At 40.5% G+C, this 13,239-nt stretch overlaps 1 protein-coding gene across 2 annotated transcripts in view; it reads left to right on the top strand.

The window, feature by feature from the left end:
* adgra1b (adhesion G protein-coupled receptor A1b) overlaps positions 1 to 13,239 on the top strand; it is a 287,261-nt gene that overhangs the window by 170,192 nt on the left and 103,830 nt on the right. The gene's annotated exons all lie outside the window — the stretch shown is intronic.

Below are 13,239 nucleotides of genomic sequence, written 5' to 3'. Positions count from 1 at the left end.
GACTTTCAGCATTTCTAGGGAAGGGCACTCATCATGTACGGCACAAATGACTGATGATTGGCTGAAGGAAATTGATAATAAGAAGATTGTGGGAGCTGTTTTGTTAGACTTCAGTGCAGCTTTTGAAATTAGCGATCATAATCTGCTGCTGGAAATATAGAATGTGTTCATTGGCTTTACATCTCCTGCTATATTATAGATTGAGAGTTACAGTGCCTTGCAAAAGTATTCATCCTCCTTGGCATTTTTCCTATTTTGTTGCATTACAACCTGTAATTTAAATTGATTTTTATTTGGATTTCATGTAATGGACATACACAACATAGTCCAAATTGGTGAAGTGAAATTTAAAAAGTGACTTGTTTAAAAAAAATAAAAACGGAAAAGTGGTGCGTGCATATGTATTCACCCCCTTTGCTATGAAACCCCTAAATAAGATCTGGTGCAACCAATTACCTCCAGAAGTCACATAATTAGTTAAATAAAGTCCACCTGTATGCAATCTAAGTGTCACATGATCTGTCACATGATCTCAGTATATATACACCTGTTCTGAAAGACCCCAGAGTCTGCAACACCACTAAGCAAGGGGCACCACCAAGCACGCGGCACCATGAAGACCAAGGAGCTCTCCAAACAGGTCAGGGACAAAGTTGTGGAGAAGTACAGATCAGGGTTGGGTTATAAAAAATATCCAAAACTTTGAACATCCCACGGAGCACCGTTAAATCAATGATAAAAAAATTGAAAGAATATAGCACCACAACAAACCTGCCGAGAGGGCCGCCCACCAAAACTCATGGACCAGGCAAGGAGGGCATTAATCAGAGAGGTAACAAAGAGACCAAAGATAACCCTGAAGGAGCTGCAAAGCTCCACCTCGGAGATTGGAGTATCTGTCCATAGAGCCACTTTAAGCCGACACTACAGAGCTGGGCTTTACGGAAGAGTGGCCAGAAAAAAAGCCATTGCTTAAAGAAAAAAGTAAGCAAACACATTTTGTGTTCGCCAAAAGGCATGTGGGAGACTCCCCAAACATATAGAAGAAGGTACTCTGGTCAGATGAGACTAAAATTTAGCTTTTTGTTCATCAAGGACCATGCTATGTCTGGCGTAAACCCAACACCTCTCATCATTCTGAGAAAACCGATGTTTTTCATCGGCAGGGACTGGGAAGCTGGTCAGAATTGAAGGAATGATGGATGGCGCTAAATACAGGGAAATTCTTGAGGGAAACCTGTTTGTCTTCCAGAGATTTGAGACTTAGCAGGACAATGACCCTAAGCATACTGCTAAAGCAACACTCAAGTGGTTTAAGGGGAAACATTTAAATGTATTGGAATGGCCTAGTCAAATCCCAGACCTCAATCCAATTGAGAATCTGTGGTATGACTTAAAGATTGCTGTACACCAGCGGAACCCATCCAACTTGAAGGAGCTGGACCAATTTTGCCTTGAAGAATGGGCAAAAATCCCAGTGACTAGATTTGCCAAGCTTATAGAGACATACCCCAAGAGACTTGCAGCTATAATTGCTGCAAAAGGTGGCTCTAAAAAGTATTGACTTTGGGGGGGTGAATAGTTATGCATGCTCAAGTTTGAAATTTTTTGCCTTCTTTCTTGTATGTTTCACAATAAAAAATATTTTGCATCTTCAAGGTGGTAGGCATGTTGTGTAAATCAAATGATACAACCCCCCCCAAAAAATCTATTTTAATTCCAGGTTGTAAGGCAAAAAAATTGGAAAAATGCCAAGGGTGTGAATACTTTCGCAAGTCACTGTACCTGTCTAACAGAACACAAAGGGTGTTCTTTAATGGAATCCTCTCCAACATAAGTCAGGCATTCCCCAAGGCAGCTGTCTATGCCCCTTACTTGTAAAGCATGTTTTTACTAAGAACCTGCCACTGGCACTGAGTAAAGCCTGTGTGTCTATGTATGCTGATGACTCAACACTATACACATCAGCTACCACAGCAAGAGAAATCACTGCAACACAGTCCAGTTTAGAATGGGTGGCAAGAAATAAGCTAGTCCTAAATATTTCAAAAACTTAAAGCATTGTATTTGGGACAAATCATTCACTAAACCCTAAACCTCAACTAAATCTTGTAATGAATAATGTCGAAATTGAGCATGTTGAGGAGACTAAAATGCTTGGTGTAACCCTGGATTGTAAACTCACGGTCAAAACATATTGATGCAACGGTAGATAATATGGGAAGAGGTCTGTTCGTAATAAAGCACTGCTCTGCTTTCTTGACATCGCTATCAACAAAACAAGTCCTACAGGCCCTAGTTTTGTCACACCTGGACTAGTTCCCAGTCATATGGTCAAGTGCCACAAAGAGGGACATAGGCAAATTACAGTTGGCCCAGAACAATGCTGCACGGCTGGCCCCTAAATGTACACGGACTGCTGACATCAATAACATGCATGGCAAGCTCTCCTAGCTCAAGGTAGAGGAGAGATTGACTGCATCAGTACTTGTCTTTGTGAGAGGTATTGACATGTTGAAAGCAGCAATCAATCTCATCAATCAATCAATCAATCAATCAAATGTATTTATAAAGCCCTTTTTACATCAGCAGATGTTACAAAGTTGTTCCCTCATCAGTAAAACCTTCTCCAAATGTGGATATTAAAGTCTGAAATTCTAAAATATTTCAGCAACGGTTATGACCACCCTCATAGAGTCCTCCATGTTGAGCTTATCCTCATAGTAGTCCTTCCACTCTGCGCAGACCACTGTCTTTCCCACACTACACACTATTCCCTGTATAACTCTACACAGTGGAGTGGTGTCATTCTCTAATGAGTCTATCACCCATTTTCTTAATTTATTGGCAAGGCATCCCAACGCCTCTGTCACATTTATTCCTCTATTTCCTGCCCCTGTAAATACTATGGCCTTGGTTTTCAGAATACCCTGGAGAGGGCTTACATGGGTTACCCCCAAATCCGACACCAACACTCCATAGGAATGTCCTGTACTTCCCCCACTCTGCCACAGACATTGGAGTATATTTGTCTCATTAACTAAAGTAGGGATAACCGAGCCTGTAAATAAGTCTTCATCTGCTCATATCCCTCGCTAACCTCATGCCGTTTAACAATAAGGACTATCTGGTCATTATACTCTCTTCGCATAATATCGTCCAGGGTCTGATTGCCCCAACAAGCTGTTCCTCCCCAGGTCCTCGGTCTCTCACTATCTAAAATCTTCCCAGACCATTTCATTCCTGTTGGTGTTGGGTAATACGGAGTACGGTATGTAAAACCTCTTGCTCCGATAAAATCCCCTCTCTTTCGTTTCTGTAGCTTCACCTGGCTTGACGTCCTGTGTCGTAGAACTCTCAGAAGTTTTGTCCTCTGCCCACACTAACTTGAATGTTAGCAACTGCTGTTCTTTTAACTGGAGTCTATTGCACACAATGTTGAGGGAGGGATGAGATTCTAGTTTCATTCCTCAAACTATCTGTTCCATTGCATTCTTTCCAAATTCCTGTTTGTAAGAGAACCATCCCCTTATCAGAACATCCTACATCTAGGACACTAGACATATTTTATAATGGAGCCACCCATATCACCATGCCCTTATGATTTAGTTACGCTCACGGCTTCAGCAACTTTGGATGTTACCCTCTCACAATGAACCCGAGTATCTTCGTATCGAGCTATCCACTCTATATAAAGTGTTATTTGATCTTCTCCCCTTGGAGTGGTAGTGATTATAGCAGCTGCCATAAACACTACCCCAACTAAAAATGTCCCTAGGCCCAAATTATTGTCCTTTTACAGTGTGCTCTACATTCCTTCTTCTTTTCCATCATCACCACCTCTATCAAAACTTGCTCTAGCCTCTCCATCTTGCTCTGCCTCTCCCAAGTCAGTAGGTGTTGGTGCAGCTTTCACCTGGGACACATGGATCCAGGCCTTCCTCCCCGACACCTTCACTGCTGTGTCAGTCACTAGTAGGACAGTGGGGTCCGGTCCACCTGGGCTGAAAGGTAACCAGTTGATGGATTTTCAAGCACATCTCGTCTCCCGGCTCTGGTGAGTGTGCTAGAGCCGGGTGGGCCCCTTTCACCTGGGAAGATACACATTGCAACGCATGGGTAATTTCCTGACAATAGGACAAAATAGACTCTCCCAGTATGGCCAATTCACTAATTTGTGACATGAATAACAGCACCCGGTACTCCCATCCAGTAACCCCTTCATGAGGCACGAGTCCTGTGGTGGCGTTGGAATGGTATCCAACCTAAACAACTCTGAGTAATATGTTCCTTAATCACACTCTTCAGGAGATGTGATGATATTATTACAGCAAACTTCCCTTCTGTTGATGTGGCCCTTCTGACAATACTATCTCTGCTACTATCACCATCATCTGGGTCTGTGTGACATTCAATTCACGTCATACTAGTCTCTATATTCTATATTGTGCAGTTAGCTGTCCTCTCCTACGAGCTATCTCCTGTAACAATATACATAGAGTGGTACCTTTTCCCAGAGACTCTATTACCCACTTCCTGAATTTATGAGCCACCTCCAGTCACATTCCATTCTGCTCTCCCAATTCCCTATAACGATAATGCCAAAGAGCATAACCACACACTGTTGAAACCATTTTCCGAATTGTCCTATACTCCCTTGTCATACTGTCTACCTCACAGCAGATACCAGGTCAAGGAGTTATATCGCTAACCTCTCGTAAGATATCCCAACAATACAGCATCCCCAATCTGGTGAAAGTTTGTATCAAAGCAAATACAGAAACACTAACCGACATAATAACACTGCCTGTTAAATCAAAGATAAACAACTTAAGCTATTAACATCCAATTAGAATTACAACTCTTGATAACTCTATAAGAAAATAATTTTATCCGGTAAGGTAATGGTAAAATAGACTGTACTTAAATATCCTATTGTCCATTATTTCTAGTAAGATTGATCAGGCCTCACCAGAAAGTCGGGACAAAGGCCATTCACCACCATTAACTTCTCTGGGCAAGGTGGGACGTAACCGTCCCACACTATTCAACAGCCAGTGAAAGAGCATGGCGCGAAATACAAAACAGCAAAAATATCATAATTTCAATTTCTCAAACATATGACTATTTTACACCATTTTAAAGATACACTTCTCCTTAATGTAACCATATTGTCCGATTTCAAAAAGGCTTTACAGAGAAAGCAAAACATTACATTACGTTAGGAGAGTACATAGACAAAAATAGCCACACAGCCATTTTCCAAGCAAGGATATATGTCACAAAAACCCAAAACACAGCTAAATGAAGCACTAACCTTTGACGATCTTCATCAGATGACACTCCTAGTACATCATGTTACACAATACATGTATGTTTTGTTTGATAAAGTTCCTATTTATATCCAAAAACAGCATTTTACATTGGCGCGTGATGTTCAGAAAATGTATTCTCACCAAAACTTCTGATGAATGACCACATCAATTAACAAAAATACTCATAAACATTGACAAAATAGATAACAATTATTTTAAGAATTATAGATACAGTACTCCTTTATGCAACCGCTGTGTCAGATTTTAAAATAGCTTTTCGGCGAAAGCACATTTTTCAATATTCTGAGTACATAGCTCGCCATCAAAGCAAGCTATACAGACACCCGCCAAGTTCTGGGGTCACCTAAACTCAGAATTAGTATTATAAATATTCTCTTACCTTTGCTGATCTTCATCAGAATGCACTCCCAGGACTGCTACTTCCACAAGAAATGTTGTTTTGGTTCGAAATAATCCATATTTATATCCAAATACCTCCGTTTTGTTCGTGCGTTCAGATCACTATCCAAAGGAATAACGCGCGAGCGCAGGACCAGAGACGAAAAGTCAAAATGTTCCATTACCGTTCTTAGAAGCATGTCAAACGTTGTTTAAAATCAATCTTTATGGTATTTTTAATGTAAAAATGCGATAATATTCCAACCGGACAATAGCGTATTCATTCAAGAAGAAAAAAAGGAACGGCGCGCTCGCGGGATCGCGCATCATCAATCCCTTTGTCCCCAGGCAGTCCACTCATTGACTGAGCTCCTATTCTCTGCCCGGTTACAGGAGACGGATGAAAAAACTTTCTGAAGGCTTTTGACAGCCAATGGAAGCCTTAGGAAGTGCAACGTGACCCCACAGACACTGTAGTTTCGATAGGGATTAGAAAGAAGAACTACAATTCTCAAATCTCCCACTTCCTGGTTGAATTTTTCTCAGGTTTTTGTCTGCCATATGAGTTCTGTTATACTCACAGACACCATTCGAACAGTTTTAGAAACTTCAGAGTGTTTTTTTATCCAAATCTACTAATAATATGCATATTCTAGTTTCTGGGCCAGAGTAGTAACCAGGTTAATTTGGGTACGTTTTTCATCCGGCCGTGAAAATACTGCCCCCTACACTTTAAGAAGTTAAGTATTTCCTTTCCATTTCTTTCCATTTCCTTCAGAAACCATTTAAAACATTTTCATCATTCTGCATACCCAATTTAAAACCAAATTGAAAAGACCCCGACAGTAGATCCCACGATATTAACACCACTAACCCATATATATATAAAATCAGTCAATTGTGTTTGCGTGCTGGTGTGTGTATGGTAAACCGTATGGCGAAAACACACACTTGGCCAGGTCTTACTTATCTGGGAGCTCATTTTATGGCCTAATCCTTCCAAAGAGAAAAAATATGACACCCCTCCTCTCCTGGAAGAGAAAGTGTACATTTCGTTGGCATTCACTATGCTACATCTTAACCTGTTGGGGATAGGGGGCAGTATTTGCACGGCCGGATAAAAAACGTACCCGATTTAATCTGGTTACTACTCCTGCCCAGTAACTAGAATATGCATATAATTATTGGCTTTGGATAGAAAACACCATAAAGTTTCTAAAACTGTTTGAATGGTGTCTGTGAGTATAACAGAACTCCTATGGCAGGCCAAAACCTGAGAAGATTTCAAGCAGGAAGTGGCCTGTCTGAGAAGTAGTGTTTCATCTTGGCTCTTTTTATTGAAGACTCAGGATCTGTGCAATAACGTGACACTTCCTACGTCGTCCATAGGGTCTCAGAGCCCGGGAAAACGTTGAACGATATCGAGGCAGGCTCTGGCTGAAACACTTTATCGCTTTTGGCAAGTGGCCACTCAGAGTACTATGGGCTTAGGCGCGTGCCCGCTTCGACCGAATGGTTTCTTTTCCTTTGTCTGTTTATCTAAACGCAGATTCCCGGTCGGAATATTATCGCTTTTTTATGAGAAAAATGGCATAAAAATAGATTTTAAACAGCGGTTGACATGCTTCGAAGTACGGTAATGGAATATTTAGAATTCTTTTGTCACGAATTGCGCCATGCTCGTAACCCTGATTTAGCCTTTAGGATAGTGTCTAGAACGCACGAACAAAACGCCGCTGTTTGGATATAACGATGGATTATTTTGGACCAAACCAACATTTGTTATTGAAGTAGAAGTCCTGGGAGTGCATTCTGACGAAGACAACAAAGGTAAGAACATTTTTCTTATAGTAAATCTGACTTTGATGAGTGCTAAACCTGCTGGGTGTCTAAATAGCTAGCCCTGTGATGCCGGGCTATCTACTGAGAATATTGCAAAATGTGCTTTCACCGAAAAGCTATTTTAAAATCGAACATATCGAGTGCATAGAGGAGTTCTGTATCTATAATTCTTAAAATAATTGTTATGCTTTTTGTGAACGTTTATCGTGAGTAATTTAGTAAATTCACCGGCAGTGTTCGGTGGGAATGCTAGTCACATGCTAGTCACATGCTAATGTAAAAAGCTGGTTTTTGATATAAATATGAACTTGATTGAACAAAACATGCATGTATTGTATAACATAATGTCCTAGGGTTGTCATCTGATGAAGATCATCAAAGGTTAGTGCTACATTTAGCTGTGGTTTGGGTTTATGTGACATTATAAGCTAGCTTGAAAAATGGGTGTCTGATTATTTCTGGCTCGGTACTCTGCTGACATAATCTAATGTTTTGCTTTCGTTGTAAAGCCTTTTTGAAATCGGACAGTGTGGTTAGATTAACGAGAGTCTTATCTTTAAAATGGTGTAAAATAGTCATATTTTTGAAAAATTGAAGTAATAGCATATCTAAGGATTTGAATAATGCGCCACAGGATTCAACTGGCTGTTGAGTAGGTGCCCAGAGAGGTTAATCAGCAACTCATACATTTTAATTTCAAACCAAACTCGATAATGATAAATCCACTGTCATCCCTCCAATCATTAATCGTTTGTTTTAATCCACCCCATTGTTTATATGTGCTTAATTTAGCATGTACTACCCTTAGACACAACATTTATCTCACCACCAAGTCCAACGGTTCACTCCCGTAATGACTGGTCTCTCTTCTCCATGATTTTCCATAACCACGGCACTACAATATTTTTAAAAAGGTATTTTTAGGTTTGGTAACCCCAACTCTAATTAAATCTCATCTAATTTCCCGTGACCATCCACCATCCACCCTTCATCAATTCGATAAATCTATTTCAGAATAAGACTAAATAAAATGTCTCATGAGATTAGAAACCCCCAATGTTTTCTGAGTTTACAAGGAGTATTTTTCCCGTTCCGATTCCAACTTGTTACCTTTTTACCCTCCAATGTCTTTGATTTTCGCAAGGATTTTCCAACCCCAAAATCGTCTCCACTTCCATACATGTAAAATTATCTGTGTATTGTTACTGGACCTATGTTCAAAGACATGGTTAATAGATCCCAGGCATCTATTAAAAAGTTGTCTGAGATGTCTCCCTTCGCATGTAACGTCATCTCTATGAACCACTGTTGATTGAACCGATGCCATACGCCGCTAATTAAAAGTTTCCTGCTCCGCTGCCTTTAACAGTGTTTGCTGCTGTTCTTTTGTCAAAGATAAAAAACCGCTTACATTGCTGCATTCCCTCCAAATGCACCAGGTGTAGTAGGCTGTATTACCGCTCTACATGCATTCTTCCAATGTGAACGCTTTGATGTTTTTTCACAATGTTTCTTTGTCTTTACTTGGCCATTAAAACCACCGTTAGTGAATTTCACTGTGGCTATATTAACCCCTCTCACGACTGCGGAGTTAGATTCCGACCGTAATGCCTTTGCTGGAGCACCTAGGCCCCCACCAGGAGACCTTCTATAGACCTGTGCTAGACAGTCCAGATATGTCACAGTCCTTCCCCGAAACTACTAACAATAGTCTGCGCCCTTACTTTCTTTCGGGATACCCCTCCCAACAACAATGGTTTCATGTAAACAAATTGAAACTTCACACTCCTACAGATGCTTTTTTTCAGCAACCTCAAAAAACATGACTGAGGGATAGAACAGAAAAGGTAGATGGCCCTTATGGGGCACAGGAGGTATTTTTTTTGGCACACCCTGCCCATCTTCTGTTCTTGGCCTGACCCTGCTCTCTTATCCTAGGCAATTTCCTCTTATCTGATTAGGTCAACATTTCTAAATTAGCATACACACAGTTTCATGGCCTTAACTCCATTAATACTCACTGTAATCATTCACTACACAGGATACAAACAAACTACAGTTTAACATGAAACATTTTACATTTTGACAGAATCCATCACATCTGAATATTAAAGTCACCAAAAATTGACTACAAGGTCCGATAGGAATTCAGTGAGGAACGCTGTATTCGGCCCAGGAGGCCTGTATACAGTAGTTATAAAAAGTGATTGAGTAGGCTGCATAAATTTCATGACTAGAAGCTCAAAAGACGAAAATGCTGTCATTTTTTGGGGTAAATTGATCAGGCTTGAGCCATGTTTCAGTCAGGCCAATCACATTAATATTATGATCAGTAATTAGTTAATTGACTATGACTGCCTTGGAAGTGAGGGGTGTAATATTAAGTAACCCAATTTTGAGATGTGAGATATCACAATCTCTTTCAATAATGACAAGAATGGAGGAGGTCTTTATTCCAGTGAGATTGCTAAGGCGAACACCGCCATGTTTTGTTTTGCTCAACCTAGATCGAGGCACAGACACGGTCTCAATGGGGATAGCTGAGCTGACTACACTGACTGTGCTAGTGGCAGACTCCACTAAGCTGGCAGGCTGGCTAACAGCATGCTGCCTGGCCTGCACCCTATCTCATTGTTTAAACGGCTGTTTAAACGACTAGCGCATAGCTCAGACACCCATGCATACCCCACAAGACATGCCACCAGAGGGTTCTTCACAGTCCCCAAATCCAGAACAGACTATGGGAAATGCACAGTACTACATAGAGCAATAACTACATGGAACTCTATTCTACATCAAGTAACTCATGCAGGCAGTAAAATGCGATAAAAAAAAAAACAACAGATAAAACTACAACTTGCGGAAAAGCGCGGACTGTGAAGACACACACAGGCACATACGCACACACATGCTAACACGCACTCTACACACATGTACATTGTAATATTGTTATATTGCTGTATTGTGGATTTTGTATTATAAATAGGTTGTGATAGAGTAGTGTGTAATAATGTGTTGTGTGATGCACTGTTTTATTTTGTATATAATTGCTTTAATCTTGTTTAGACCCCAGGAAGAGTAGCTGCTGCCAAGCTAATGCGAGAAATCTTCCAGATACTAATGCGAGAAATCTTCCAGATACTAATGCGAGAAATCTTCCAGGATAGTGACCATGTAAGGCCCACTCTGTGATATTCTCAGCAGTTTTTGATAATTTAAGTTAAATTGGGGTCCGAAATTGACACCCTTGATAAAGATGAACAAAAATGACTGTATAAAATCCATAATTCAAATAAGGGGCTATATAGTATGCAAAAAAGAGGAAAATTATATAATTTATACTAATACAGTTGCTCAGAGAAAGAGATTTTGTTTAACAAGTAATACCTTTTTTCTCAAAAGGGTAGGGGTAAAAATTATTGACACCCTTGTTTTCAATACCTTACCTTTTAAGGATAACGGCACTGAGCCATTTTCTAAAATGTTTTATGAGTTAGAGAACACATTGGGAGGGTTTGGGTTAGGGTTAAACCATTCCTCCATCAGAATCCTTCCAGATCCTTAATATCCTTTGTCTGCGCATATGTACTGCCCTCTTCAATTCATATCACAGGTTTTTAATAGGTTTAAAGTACGGAGACTGAGATGGCCAATGCTAAATCTTGATTTTGTGGCCAATTAACAATTTCTCTGTGGATTTTGATGTGTCCTTGGGGTTATTGTCTTGCTTCCAGATCCACTTGCAGCCAAGTTTCAGCCTCCTGGCAGAGGCAACCAGGTTTTTGGCTAAAATGTCCTGCTACTGTGTAAAGTTCAAAGATGGCATTGACCTTAACAAGAGCCCCAGGACCAGTGGAAGCAAAATCGACAGCCTCGATTTGGTCTTATGTAGCAAAATTTGAAATTGTGTTTTTTTACATTTACAAAAGTAGAAACTCGGAGCTAGAAAATGGAAAATCATACACTGCAGTTGAGGAACAATGGGAAAGTAATTCTGCTTTGAAAGTTGATAAACTTGTAACCCCACTTTTGAGAAATTGTCCCTTGAATATTTTGGTACACCTACTGGAGTGATTTTCTTTGTCTACACACATTCAGCATTGTTCACACCCTCTTAAGCCTTAGCCCCATCTCTTTAACGATTCACGTGAGGCCATGTGCTAAACAGAGTGAGTAGTTTAGTGAACAACCAAAGATTTCAAGAGGTTATTTTCTGCTTATGCATTCTCATTTCTTGAGACTGAAATGTGTGTGTATATGATAATTATAGACCTAAAATACTACAAGAGGTAGAAGATGTTAAACCACATGTTTGTTTTAGTCAGCCCTTTTTTCTAGCCTTGACCTAGATCTGTATGTGTTGTAGCCAACGTGTATGTGCTATAGATGCATGTGCTAAGCGAAAGCACGTAGCTATAGATCAGAGATAAAGATACCTTTCCTCTGAAATAGGACTATACCCAGACCTCCCTCTGGGCCGGCCCTGTGAAGGTCGGTCGGTGTTGTACTGTGAGGCGAAGCATGCCACAGCGTCAGTACCGTCTCATCCCCACCTCGCTCTCTCTGGTTGCTGGGACGGAGGTATGGAGCTCTACCTGTGGATTGTCAGGGAGATAAGGCAGAATGGTGTTCAGCCAAGGAGATAGGGAGCTGCTGCAGTTGTTGCTGCGTCAATGAAAAGGCCTTTACATATCTGTTGCCTGTCTGTCAATATGTCTTATACACACACATGCATGCACACACTCATGCACCTCTGACACAGTCTCACACCTTAATCCGGGATCCAAGGGGAGAAGATGCCTTGAGCGGTTTACTGGGTGAAATGTATATTTATACTGACATGGGAAAGCAGGTCTATCCCTGGAGCGTAACCAAAGCTAGGCTGGTGCTAGCCTCTCTGAAATAGGCATTTTCATGCAGATAGCAATTCCTGGCAGGCTGCAGTTTTGCAGCCCCACTTTTCTGGCTTTTTGTTTAAGTAAGGTGTGCGACTCCCATTGCCTCAGCATGCTGTTTTTCCTCCTCTCCCCCTCTCTTCTGTCTTCTATCTTCTCCGTCTGTAAGTGGATGCAACTTGATGTAGCAGAAATACTGCATTGGCTCTTTTGCTCTTTTGTTGTTATCTGCTTGATTCTGACAGATGAGATTGCATTATGTGGCGTCCCAATTAGAATCTAAATGTGCATTATGTTTTGATTTACCCTTGACTAAGAAGATCTACAGTGCCTTCAGAAAGTATTCACACCCCTTGACCTTTTCCACATTTTGTTGTGTTACAGCCTGAATTTAAAATGTATTCAATTTAGGTTTTTGGTCTCTGGCCTACACACAATACCCCATAACGTCAAAGTGGAATTGTATTTTTTTTTTTTTTTTTTTACAAATGAATTATAATAAAAAGCTGAAATGTCTTGAGTCAATAAGTATTCAACCCCTTTCTTATGGCAAGCCTAAATAAGTTCAGGAGTGAAAGTTGCTTAACAAGTCACATAATAAGTTGCATGGACTCACTCTGTGTGCAATAATAGTGTTTAAAATGATCTTTGAATGACTACTTCATCTCTGTACCCCACACATGCAATTATCTGTAAGGTTCCTTAGTCGAGCAGTGAATTTCAAACACAGAAGGAGGTTTTCCAATGCCTTGCAAATAAGGGCACCTGTTGGTAGAATGGTAAAAAAA

Source organism: Salmo salar, chromosome 01 (assembly GCF_965601325.2).
Source record: "Salmo salar chromosome 01, fSalSal1, whole genome shotgun sequence".
Classification (NCBI taxonomy): Eukaryota; Metazoa; Chordata; class Actinopteri; order Salmoniformes; family Salmonidae; genus Salmo; species Salmo salar.
This window is presented reverse-complemented; position numbering and strand designations above follow the sequence as displayed.